General features: G+C 40.2%; 1 pseudogene; it reads left to right on the top strand.

Annotated features, from left to right (window-relative positions):
• The first annotated feature begins 1,229 nt into the window (after positions 1–1,229).
• On the top strand, positions 1,230–8,706 carry LOC133662566 (class I histocompatibility antigen, F10 alpha chain-like; annotated as a pseudogene).
• Positions 8,707–10,302: the final 1,596 nt, after the last annotated feature.

The following is a 10,302-nucleotide window of genomic DNA, read 5'->3' on the forward strand; positions in this document are numbered from 1 at the left end:
TAAATTGAGAGCTTTGCCTTCCGGCTCAGCTCCTTCTTCACCACAACGGATCGATACAGCATCCGTATTACTGAAGACGCCGCACCGATCCACCTGTCGATCTCACGATGCACTCTTCCCTCACTCGTGAACAAGACTCCGAGGTACTTGAACTCCTCCACTTGGGGCAAGATCTGCGGACGACCCGCAGAGCATCATTGTTATTATTATTATTATTAATACTGCATCATTTTTTTCCACACTCAACTACTCTCACATTTCTCAACTTATTAAAACTATTCCAGGATGAAAACATTCAGTATATTCAGACAAACAATATTACACATCCCCAAACGTATTACTTTATTATTGTATTAATAAAATATATGTATTATTATATTAAATAGTCCACATTTTCAAAACATTAATTGGGTCAAAGTCAAATAAGCTTGTAAGTGTTTTTTGCCAACATTTCCTTACTTGACAGTGGCATAAAGATAACATCAGTCAATGTTTGGCTTCACCGTGTCTAATTTTACTTTCACTTTCCTTTTCTTTGATGATTTGCCCACCAAAAGCGTCTGCCTCACACTTTTCCCCACTTTCAGCACTTTGATCAATCGCATGAATGCTTTCAAGTTAGTTATAAGAGCGGTTGCCCTTCTCGATGTAACACTGTCCGGGAATCGAACCCATGCAAGGCAGAAGCGTGTCCCGTTACTCCACCAGGGACGCCTTACGCTTGGAAGACATAATGGAGGTTCAAATTCAGAAGTGAAATAAAAAGAAGAAAAGTGGGGACGCACTTTCTGCCCTGTCAATCATTATTTGTATGCTTTCTTGCGAGGACTATACTACGATCACTGATTGGATGTTCAACATCTTCATTACTTTTAACTCTAAATTTCATCTTCCTTCCTCTTTCTTTCTATCCAATAAATAAGTTGGTGAACATTAGAAGAAAACAAACCTCTGATAGGGAAATTTGGCTGCAAACTTGACGCGCCGGTTGTTCTTGTCAGGTCACGTGATTTCCCAGAAAACGCTACTGAAGCATTTACCTGACATGGCCACAAGGGGCGCTCTCTATCAACGTTGACGTCACAGAATGCTGACTCCTCATTGGCTCAGGTGGCGCATTCTTAAAAGGGCCTCGACACTTCCTTGTTGGTGTTTCCTGGTTGTTAGTCAGTTTGTCTTTCTCTGCGGGATTAAAAGTGGAAAACATCTTTTTATTTTGTGCTGACATCATGAACTTGTTTTTATTCTGTCTTCTGGTCGTGCAAATGCACAGCGGGGCGCCTGGTAAGTCCTCCTTTTTAAAAAAAAAATACATTTATAAACATTATTCATAAATCCTCTTTGTGCCTCCACTTATTCTGTGAGTTTCTACTTATTAATTATACTCGTTCTTATCTCATTCAAGCCTATTATTACCTTATCATGATTCGTTTGAAACATATTTATTTACAAAATATAACCTGTCATTTATTTTTAATCCTAACATTTTTTACTTTGAGATAACAAGAATAACGTCATTGTTTTCATCTTCATTGTTGTTCAACTTGAACAAATTCCCTCACTTTCCTGTCATCTTTAATTTAACTGTGACTGAGGAAATTCTCCTGAAATACATCAATATTATTTTTGTGTTTTATCATTTGTTTAAACTTTGAATGGGATTTATTGAACATATCATTTCCCACCAAAAAAGCTAATACAAATGATGTGAAAATATTTGATGTCTTTTTTTAAATGAGGACAAACAAAATGCCTAAACAAATGTTTAAATATATAAAAATAATTTTGAAAAATACAAGCTTGTTATTAAAGGTTAAACAATTTATTTAACCTCCTGTGACATAAATGTAAAATATTTATTGAGAAATGAAAGTAGTTATTAGTCTGTGTGTTGAGGGTGTGTACAACTTTGGGCGTCTACACATTTGTACTTGACATTATTCATCCTCCATTGGAGAAAAAAAATACGTTTATTTTCAAAATGTACAAACTGTCAACAGATGGCTTATTAAAATAGATGTTAGTAATATTATTATTGTGTTGTATTTTTCATAGACACCATGTGACTGTAGACTGTGATGTCTGGCAGTGTTTGATGTTCACTTTAAGACCCGACTGAAGACTGAATGACATCAAATATTCACACTGCAAGATTGTTGAACATGACACAAAATAATAAAAAGTTGCTCTTCTTTCAGTGATTCACACGCTGAAGTATTTCTACACTTCGTCCTCTCAAGTTCCAAACTTCCCAGAGTTTGTGATGGTTGGTTATGTTGATGAAGTCCAGGTGGTTCACTATGACAGCGAGAGCAGGAAAGCAGAAGCCAAACAGGACTGGATGAACCAAATCACAGAAGAGGATCCAAACTACTGGCAGAGAAACACAGAGATCTGTGTTGCTCAGGAGCAAGTCAACAAAGTCAGCATTGAAATTCTTAAGAAGCGTTTCAACCAAACTGGAGGTTTGTTTATCTTGAACTTTCTACTATTCAAATATATTTGAAGTACTCTTTTTATACTGTAGTAAAAACACACATTACTGCACTGACACTTGTCTCTGTCCATCCCATAATATTCTACATAAAACACATTGTGTGTGTTTCACTCTGCTTTACAACACTTTGTGTCTCTCAGGTGTTCACATTGTCCAGAGGATGTATGGATGTGAATGGAATGATGAGACTGATTAAGTTAAAGGTTGGCGTCAGCAAGGTTATGATGGAGAAGATTTCATGTCGTTGGACATGAAGACATGGACATATACTGCAGCAAAACAACAAGCTTTCCCCACCAAACTCAAGTGGGACCAGGACATACTTAGACTAGACTACCTAAAGTATTACTACACTGAGCATTGTCCTTCTTACTTGAAGAAGTATGTGAAGTATGGCAAGGAGGTCCTAATGAGAACAGGTAGAAACACACCTTGTACTTTCACCTTTTAACATGTTAGCACGCCCCCTATATGAACATTACTGACATTACACTCTGTCTCTTTATACTTTTCTTTCTCACTTTTTATCCATTCTCTTCTTTCTCTCCATCTTTACCTTCATTCTCTTCTTTCTCTCCATCGTTACCTTCATTCTCTTATTTCTCTCCATCTTTACCTTCATTCTCTTCTTTCTTTCCATCTTTACCTTTATTCTCTTCTTTCTTTCCATCTTTACCTTTATTCTCACCTTTTTTCCATCTTTACCTTAATTTTCTATTTTTCTCCATATTTACTTTCATTCTCACCTTCTCTCCATCTTTACCTTCATTCTTTTTTCTCAATCTTTACCTTTATTCTCTTCTTTCTTTCCATCTGTACCTTTATTCTCTTCTTTCTTTCCATCTTTACCTTTATTCTCACCTTTTCTCTATCTTTACTTTCATTCTCTTTCTCTCCATCTTTGCCTTCATTCTTTTTTTCTCAATCTTTACCTTTATTGTCTTCTTTCTTTCCATCTTTACCTTTATTCTCATCTTTTCTCCATCTTTTACCTTCATTCTCTTTCTCTCTATCATTACCTTCATTCTTTTTTTTCTCAATCTTTACCTTTATTTTCTTCTTTCTTTCCATCTTTACCTTCATTCTCTTAATCTTTACCTTTATTCTCTTCTTTCTTTCCATCTTTACCTTCATTCTCTTAATCTTTACCTTTATTCTCTTCTTTCTTTCCATCTTTACCTTTATTCTCTTCTTTCTTTCCATCTTTACCTTTATTCTCTTCTTTCTTTCCATCTTTACTTTTATTCTCACCTTCCCTCCATCTTTACCTTCATTCTCTTTCTCTCCATCTTTACCTTCATTCTTTTTTTCTCAATCTTTACCTTTATTCTCTTCTTTATTTCCATCTTTACCTTCATTCTCTTAATCTTTACCTTTGTTCTCTTCTTTCTTTCCATCGTTACCTTTATTCTCACCTTTTCTCCATCTTTACCTTCATTCTCTTTCTCTCCATCATTACCTTCATTCTTTTTTTTCTCAATCTTTACCTTTATTCTCTTCTTTCTTTCCATCTTTACCTTCATTCTCTTAATCTTTGCCTTTATTCTCACCTTTTCCCCATCTTTACTTTCATTCTCACCTTCTCTCCATCTTTACCTTCATTCTCTTTATCTCCATCTTTACCTTCATTCTTTTTTTCTCAATCTTTACATTTATTCTCTTCTTTCTTTCCATCTTTACTTTCATTCACTTTTTTCTCTGATCTTTTCTTTCATTCTTTTTATTCTCACAATCTTTACCTTCATTCTTCTTTTTTTCCATCTTTACCTCCACTCACACCTTCTCTCCATCTTTACCTTCATTCTCTCTTTTCCCCTTCATTCTTTCTTTTTTCTCTCCACTTTTACCTTCTCTCTCTTTTCTCTCTCCATCTTCATGCTCACATTCACTCCATCTTTAACTTCATTCTCTTTCTTTCCATATTTACATTTATTCTCACCTTCTCTCCATCTTCATCTCCGTTCACACCTTCCATCCATCTTCACCTCCGTTCACACCATCTTTACCTCCATTTCCAACTTCTCTCCATTTTCACTTCCGTTCACAACTTCTCTCCATCTTCACCTCCGTTCACAACTTCTCTCCATTTTACCTCTGTTCACACCTCTCCATTGTATCTTCTTTTTGTCCTTTTCTTTCCATCTTCACCTCCGTTCACACCTTCTCTCCATCTTCACCTCCGTTCACACCTTCTCCCCACGTTGTCTTCTGTCCACACGTGACATCACTTCCTGTGCAGAGCTTCCAGAGGTGTTCCTCCTCCAGAAGACGCCGTCCTCTCCGGTCACCTGCATGGCGACAGGTTTCTACCCCGACCTAGCCGACCTGTTTTGGAGGAAAGACGGCGAGCAGATGTTCGAGGACGTGGAGCACGGAGAGCTGCTCCCCAACCACGACGGAACCTTCCAGATGTCGGTGGGGCTGAAAGTGGAGGTGACGGCCGACGTGGAGGGCAAGTACGAATGTGTGTTCCAGCTGTCTGGCGTCGAGGAGGACTTGGTCACCAAGCTGGAGAGAAGAAGCATCCTGAGCAACGCAAGCCATGAAGGTGAGAAAGACACATTTAGTTGGAGATGTTTCCCATCACAAGTCCACCTGTCGCCATTATTGATCCGTGTCGCCGTTATTGATCCATGTCACCATGACAACGCTTAACGTCTGCATGCAAAGTAGTCATGAAGGTTTCCTCTTCATGCTTTGTCACTCCACTTGTGCTTTTTGCTCTCAACAGACCACTGGAGCGTCGCCATCGGTGCCACGGCGGCGGTCGTGGCTGTGGCGGCCCTCCTGGCGGCCATCTTCCTCGTCAGGCGACACAGACAAGGTGAGGAACACAGATTTCCTTCTTTTACTTGTCATTATTTTTTTTCTTCTTCTTTTTCTTTTCATTCTTCACTTTCTTTTTCTTCTTTCACCCTTTCTCTTTTTCTTCTTCTTCCCCTTTTTCTTATTCTTTTTTTTCCTTTTTCTTCCTCCTCCTCCTCAAAGATCCACAGAGACAGAGCACCCACTCTCACATAGAAACACAGCGTGGCGTGAGGAAAAAGTCCATTTCACCTTTTGTTTCTCTGTCATTTCAGCCCAATACGATCCAGCTCGTAAGTAAAACATATTTTCTTTGAGCCGCAAGAAACAAAGCCGTGGTGAAGCATCACTCATATGAAGGTCTGATGCAGACGTTTGTGACAAGTTTAGCCTGAAAATCCCAACTTTCACAATAAACCACAGAGTTTCCATCCATCAATACGCCACACTTTATATCGAACTTTTGACATGAGTCCTCATGATGAGGATCGACCAAATGAGACATCAAGTGTGCACATTCAGGTTTGCTGACTCATCAAGAATGTATCTTAGTCAGGAAGTAGAAGATCAGCACTCTGCTTCTTGATGTTTCTAAGTCACCCCTCAAAGATCTGATGTGAGTGATGAGGCACCTTCTGGATGTTCTTCCTCCACCAGTGTGAGGTGTTTGCTTAGCGGGAGTAACCGGCTCACGGTGCGTTTGTCCCACAGCTCGCCACGGCGGGGCCGAGCTCCCCGAGAACATGCCGGCTGAAGGCTGAGTGGGACGCGGTGAGTTAGCTCACATGGACTGTTTGCATCTCTAAATGTTCTTGGGACTTTGTGTGAAGAAGATGTTCAACTTGGATTCATGTGTGTTTGTTGGGAATGTGCTGAGTCATCTTCTTCCTCCAGGATGCTTTGTGCACAGAGAGATGTCTCCATGGCTGAGGCACGTCATCACACTTGGAGATGAGATGGAGATGTGCTTTCTTCTTCATCCGACTGCTTCTTTTGTTATACCATAGATTCTTCTTTGGCTGTTGGAGGCTTGATTAGAAAAATAAGTTGGTTGCTATGAAATCATTCGGGGCTCACGTTTCATCACCTTGACATCATGACAAGGATTTCCTCTTTCTTTGAATCACCGCTGCTTGTGATCAATATCACATTGTGTCACATCTCTGTCAATAAATTCCGTTTGTTGTCCGCCACGGGCAAGACCAAAGAGCTGCCGAAGATTGTAGACCCGCACAAGACCGGAATGGACTACAAGACCATTAGCTTGACCAACTGCAGGCATAATGCCGGGTTTATTTTGTAACATGTGCTTTTATTTTGACACTGATCAAACTGAATCACAGGCACATAAAAAAAATATTATCTTAGCATCAGCGTTCACTAATGATGACAAAGACAAAAAGGTTGTGAAATCTTCCCAAATTGTAAAAGACATAAAGACAAAATAAAAACCAAAGTAATGACTCTTTTTTTTCCCCTAAATTTTTATCCTTTGCACGTTTCATGTTTTTTCGTATGTTCTATTTTTTTGGTAATTATTTTGCTTCAATTTATAAAGACTGTTGGAAAATTAAAGTGAACAAATATGTTCATGTACATATTTTGAAAAACGTGTTTACTTGCATTTTCTGATTGTTTGACTTTATTTGTGTCATAGTTTTTGTTGAAATAAAGTTTGACAAAAAAAAAGAGCCCTGATTGGTCAGCTTGTCACATCATTTCCGGGGTTTTGCACAGCCCACCTTTGCTAACGTCTTCTAAGTGAATTGACTGAATTCTGTTACAAATTCCCACTTTTTCATTTGTGTTTTATCTTTATCAATGTGTGTTTTATATACCTGCCACATGTCTTATCGGTGTACTTTCAGCCAAAGCATTGTTTTCAGTATTTACTCATGATTATTGCATTTGTCTTAAAGCACAGATCAAAATTGGCAACCATAAATCATGAAGCATTCGATACAATGTCAATACATCTTTCTATTCTATTCTAACCTAATTCTAGATTGTGGCAGACTACATGTAATATGTAAAATTGTCAATTGTTCTTTGAGTGCAATAAGAAAAGTGTACGCCAGGCCTTGCCTTATTTTTGGTTTGTTAGTGTTTTTCCATTAATGTTGAGTTCCTGTCCTGCACACCTTTTTTGTAGTTCCACTTCCTTTTGAGTGTCCTGCAGCAGCTTTATTTTGTCTCCCTGTGTTTAGTCGTCGCTATTTAAGTCTACGGTGCACTGCAAAAACTGATATCTAAGTAAGAATAAATATCTCAAATAAGGGTGACATTTGCTTATTTTCTGTCTGATAAGATAATTCTTCTCACTAAGCAGATTTTATGTTAGAGTGTTTTACTTGTTTTAAGTGTGTTGGTCCTAAATGATCTCAGTAAGATATTACAGCTTGTTGCTGAGATTTGATGACCTATATTGAGTAAAACATGCTTGAAACTAGAATATAAACTGTTGCAAAGCTGTGTCATCAACACTCACAAGTATAAACTACTTTTTTTAAAGTAATAATTTCTTACTTCAAGCATGAAGAAAAAAAATCATGCGCATATCATTATGTCAAGATAATGGCACTAGCATTTACTTCATTTAAGAATATTTTTCAACATATTGGACAAAAGGGTCTCTTTTTTTTCTACAAAGAAAAGTGCACTTGTTATTAGTGAGAATATACTTATTTAAAGTGTTTTTGGGTTCATTGAGGTTAGCTAATTTTACTTGTTTTGGAAAGTCCTGACAAGCCAAATTTTCTTGTTCTATTGGCAGATAATTTTGCTTAGTTCAAGTAAAATACCCCTCATTTTTGTATTTTTTTTTCTTGTTTTTGAACACTGACTTTTTGCAGTGTGCTGTGGTCTCTGTCGGGAGATTGTTAAAAGTATGTATGCTGTTGAACGCTGTTCCCTCGTCTGACGCTTCCAAGTAAGTATGTTTCCGCATAGTATTATTTTTCAATGCCGATAACTCCACTTTAAATGAGAAGTTTAAACCGGCAACTGCAGTGAATGGTGCGTCATGTGTTTCAGTAAAACGTAGATATATTTGTCTCTCTCAGAAAATGTAACTTTTATGGTAAACGTGCGCCCTTCTCTCTAATTGAGTCTAAAGTTAAATATCTCCCTCTCGTCACCACTAAACATGAAAAAACGAACTTTCTAACTCGCTCAAACTCGGCCATTTCTCCACCAATTTGAAATCTAAGAACACCAGAACGTTCCCCAAAGGCTTCAGGCGCTGGCAGTGTTTTCTAGAAGTGGATATTTCGAAGCGTCTGGCCACGATCTGACTTTGCTTGACATGATGGTTTTCTAAAATCACACAGGAGATGCTTTGTCCTGAGGAAGATGGCTACCCACCAGCTGCAGCCAATGAGGGGAACTCCTTTGAAGTCACATGACAGTCCCTCCCAGCCACAACACTTACTCATTCTCCACCAATCACCTTTCAGACACGGTACGTTCACGAACATGGGAACTCCGAAGTTAAATGTCGTTATAATACATGTCTTTATAATATTATCCCTACGTCAAAGATGAAACGTTAAAGATGAAGTAAATGTGTGGTGGATGGTAGAACATTTAGAGTTGTGTTCTCAGATTAAGCAGTGGCCAGTAGCGTTATAAAAACGTCCTAAAGTAAACACGTTGCAGGGGGAACTATTTAAGTGAGACACACAACAACGCTGTCGGATCTCGAGTGTGGAATTACATAACTTGCTGTTAAAGTCGGTATACAAATAAAACGAGTAATAATGACACATTAAATAAATTATTAAAACTTTAATAAAACAAATATGTATTTAATTCCAATTATATATTGACACATTTAATGACTTATTTAAATATTGTAATAATCTCAGGAATGTAGGCTCAGAGACTTCTTCCGTTATCTTGCATTTATTGTATAAGATGCATTTAAGGCACACAACAGCTCCAACATGCGTCTATCTCCTTTCCCGGCAAAACTCGAACCAACACTTCCTGTCAACAACGTCACTTCCCTCACTTCCCCAGAAGTCCCGCCCCCCAGCCAAATCCATTGGCTAACACCCCGTAGCCAGCCGCTACATCACCCCCCCCTTACAAAAAGTCCTCGCCCTCGAGGACTGACCCGTAAGGCAACATTTGGCAACACCATAGCAGCATGTAAAACAGAGCAACCCATTAGTGCAAACAAAACAGTGTAAACAACATAATCCTCACATCACACAAAAACGGGTTCACAAACCCCCCCACCCCCGTTCCCTTCAGTCTAAGGACACCACAAAGTCTTGCAAGTGGTCCGGAGGCCTCTTCATCCGCCTCGACCGCTCTCTTCCATTTCCCAGCAGTGGGACAGCTGGGTCGGGTGTGCCAGTCCTCGGGAGGGAGCTGGAGGGGGCGGGGGAGGAGGGGAGTGGGGAAATTGGTTCCCCCTGGGGCGTAAGCGGGGTATTGGTAAAGGGCTGGGCGGGCAAGGGAGAGGTCACCTGTGTATCCGAGGCAAGGGAAGGGGGACCCCCCCGGTAGGGGGCGAGTCTGTCTCTGTGGAGGGCCACCTTCCTTCCCCGGGGGGGCAGCTGGACACGATACACAACCTCTCCCAGCTTCTGGAGTATCTTACAGGGTCCTGTCCATTTGCTGTCCAGCTTGGGACTGCGGCCCTTCTTCCGAATCGGATTGTAGACCCAGACCAACTCGCCTGGCGCGAAGTCCCTTCCTCGGGTCGTCACATCATAGTAGCGCTTTTGTTTGATGCCAGCTTCCTGCAGCTGCTCCCGAGCGAAACTGTGGGCTGAGTCCAGCCGGTCCTGTAATTTCCTGGCGTACTCTGGCCCTGCAGCGAAGGCCGGGGCATCCGGTGGCCGGCCAAAGGCCAGCTCTGCTGGTGTGCGCATCTCTCTCCCTAGCATGAGAAGCGCCGGTGTGCACCCCGTGGATTCTTGGACAGCAGAGCGACACGCCATCAGCACCAGTGGTAGGTGTTGGTCCCAGTCACGCTGGTGGCGGGAGGT

This window comes from Entelurus aequoreus, linkage group LG12 (genome assembly GCF_033978785.1).
Source record: "Entelurus aequoreus isolate RoL-2023_Sb linkage group LG12, RoL_Eaeq_v1.1, whole genome shotgun sequence".
NCBI lineage: Eukaryota > Metazoa > Chordata > Actinopteri > Syngnathiformes > Syngnathidae > Entelurus > Entelurus aequoreus.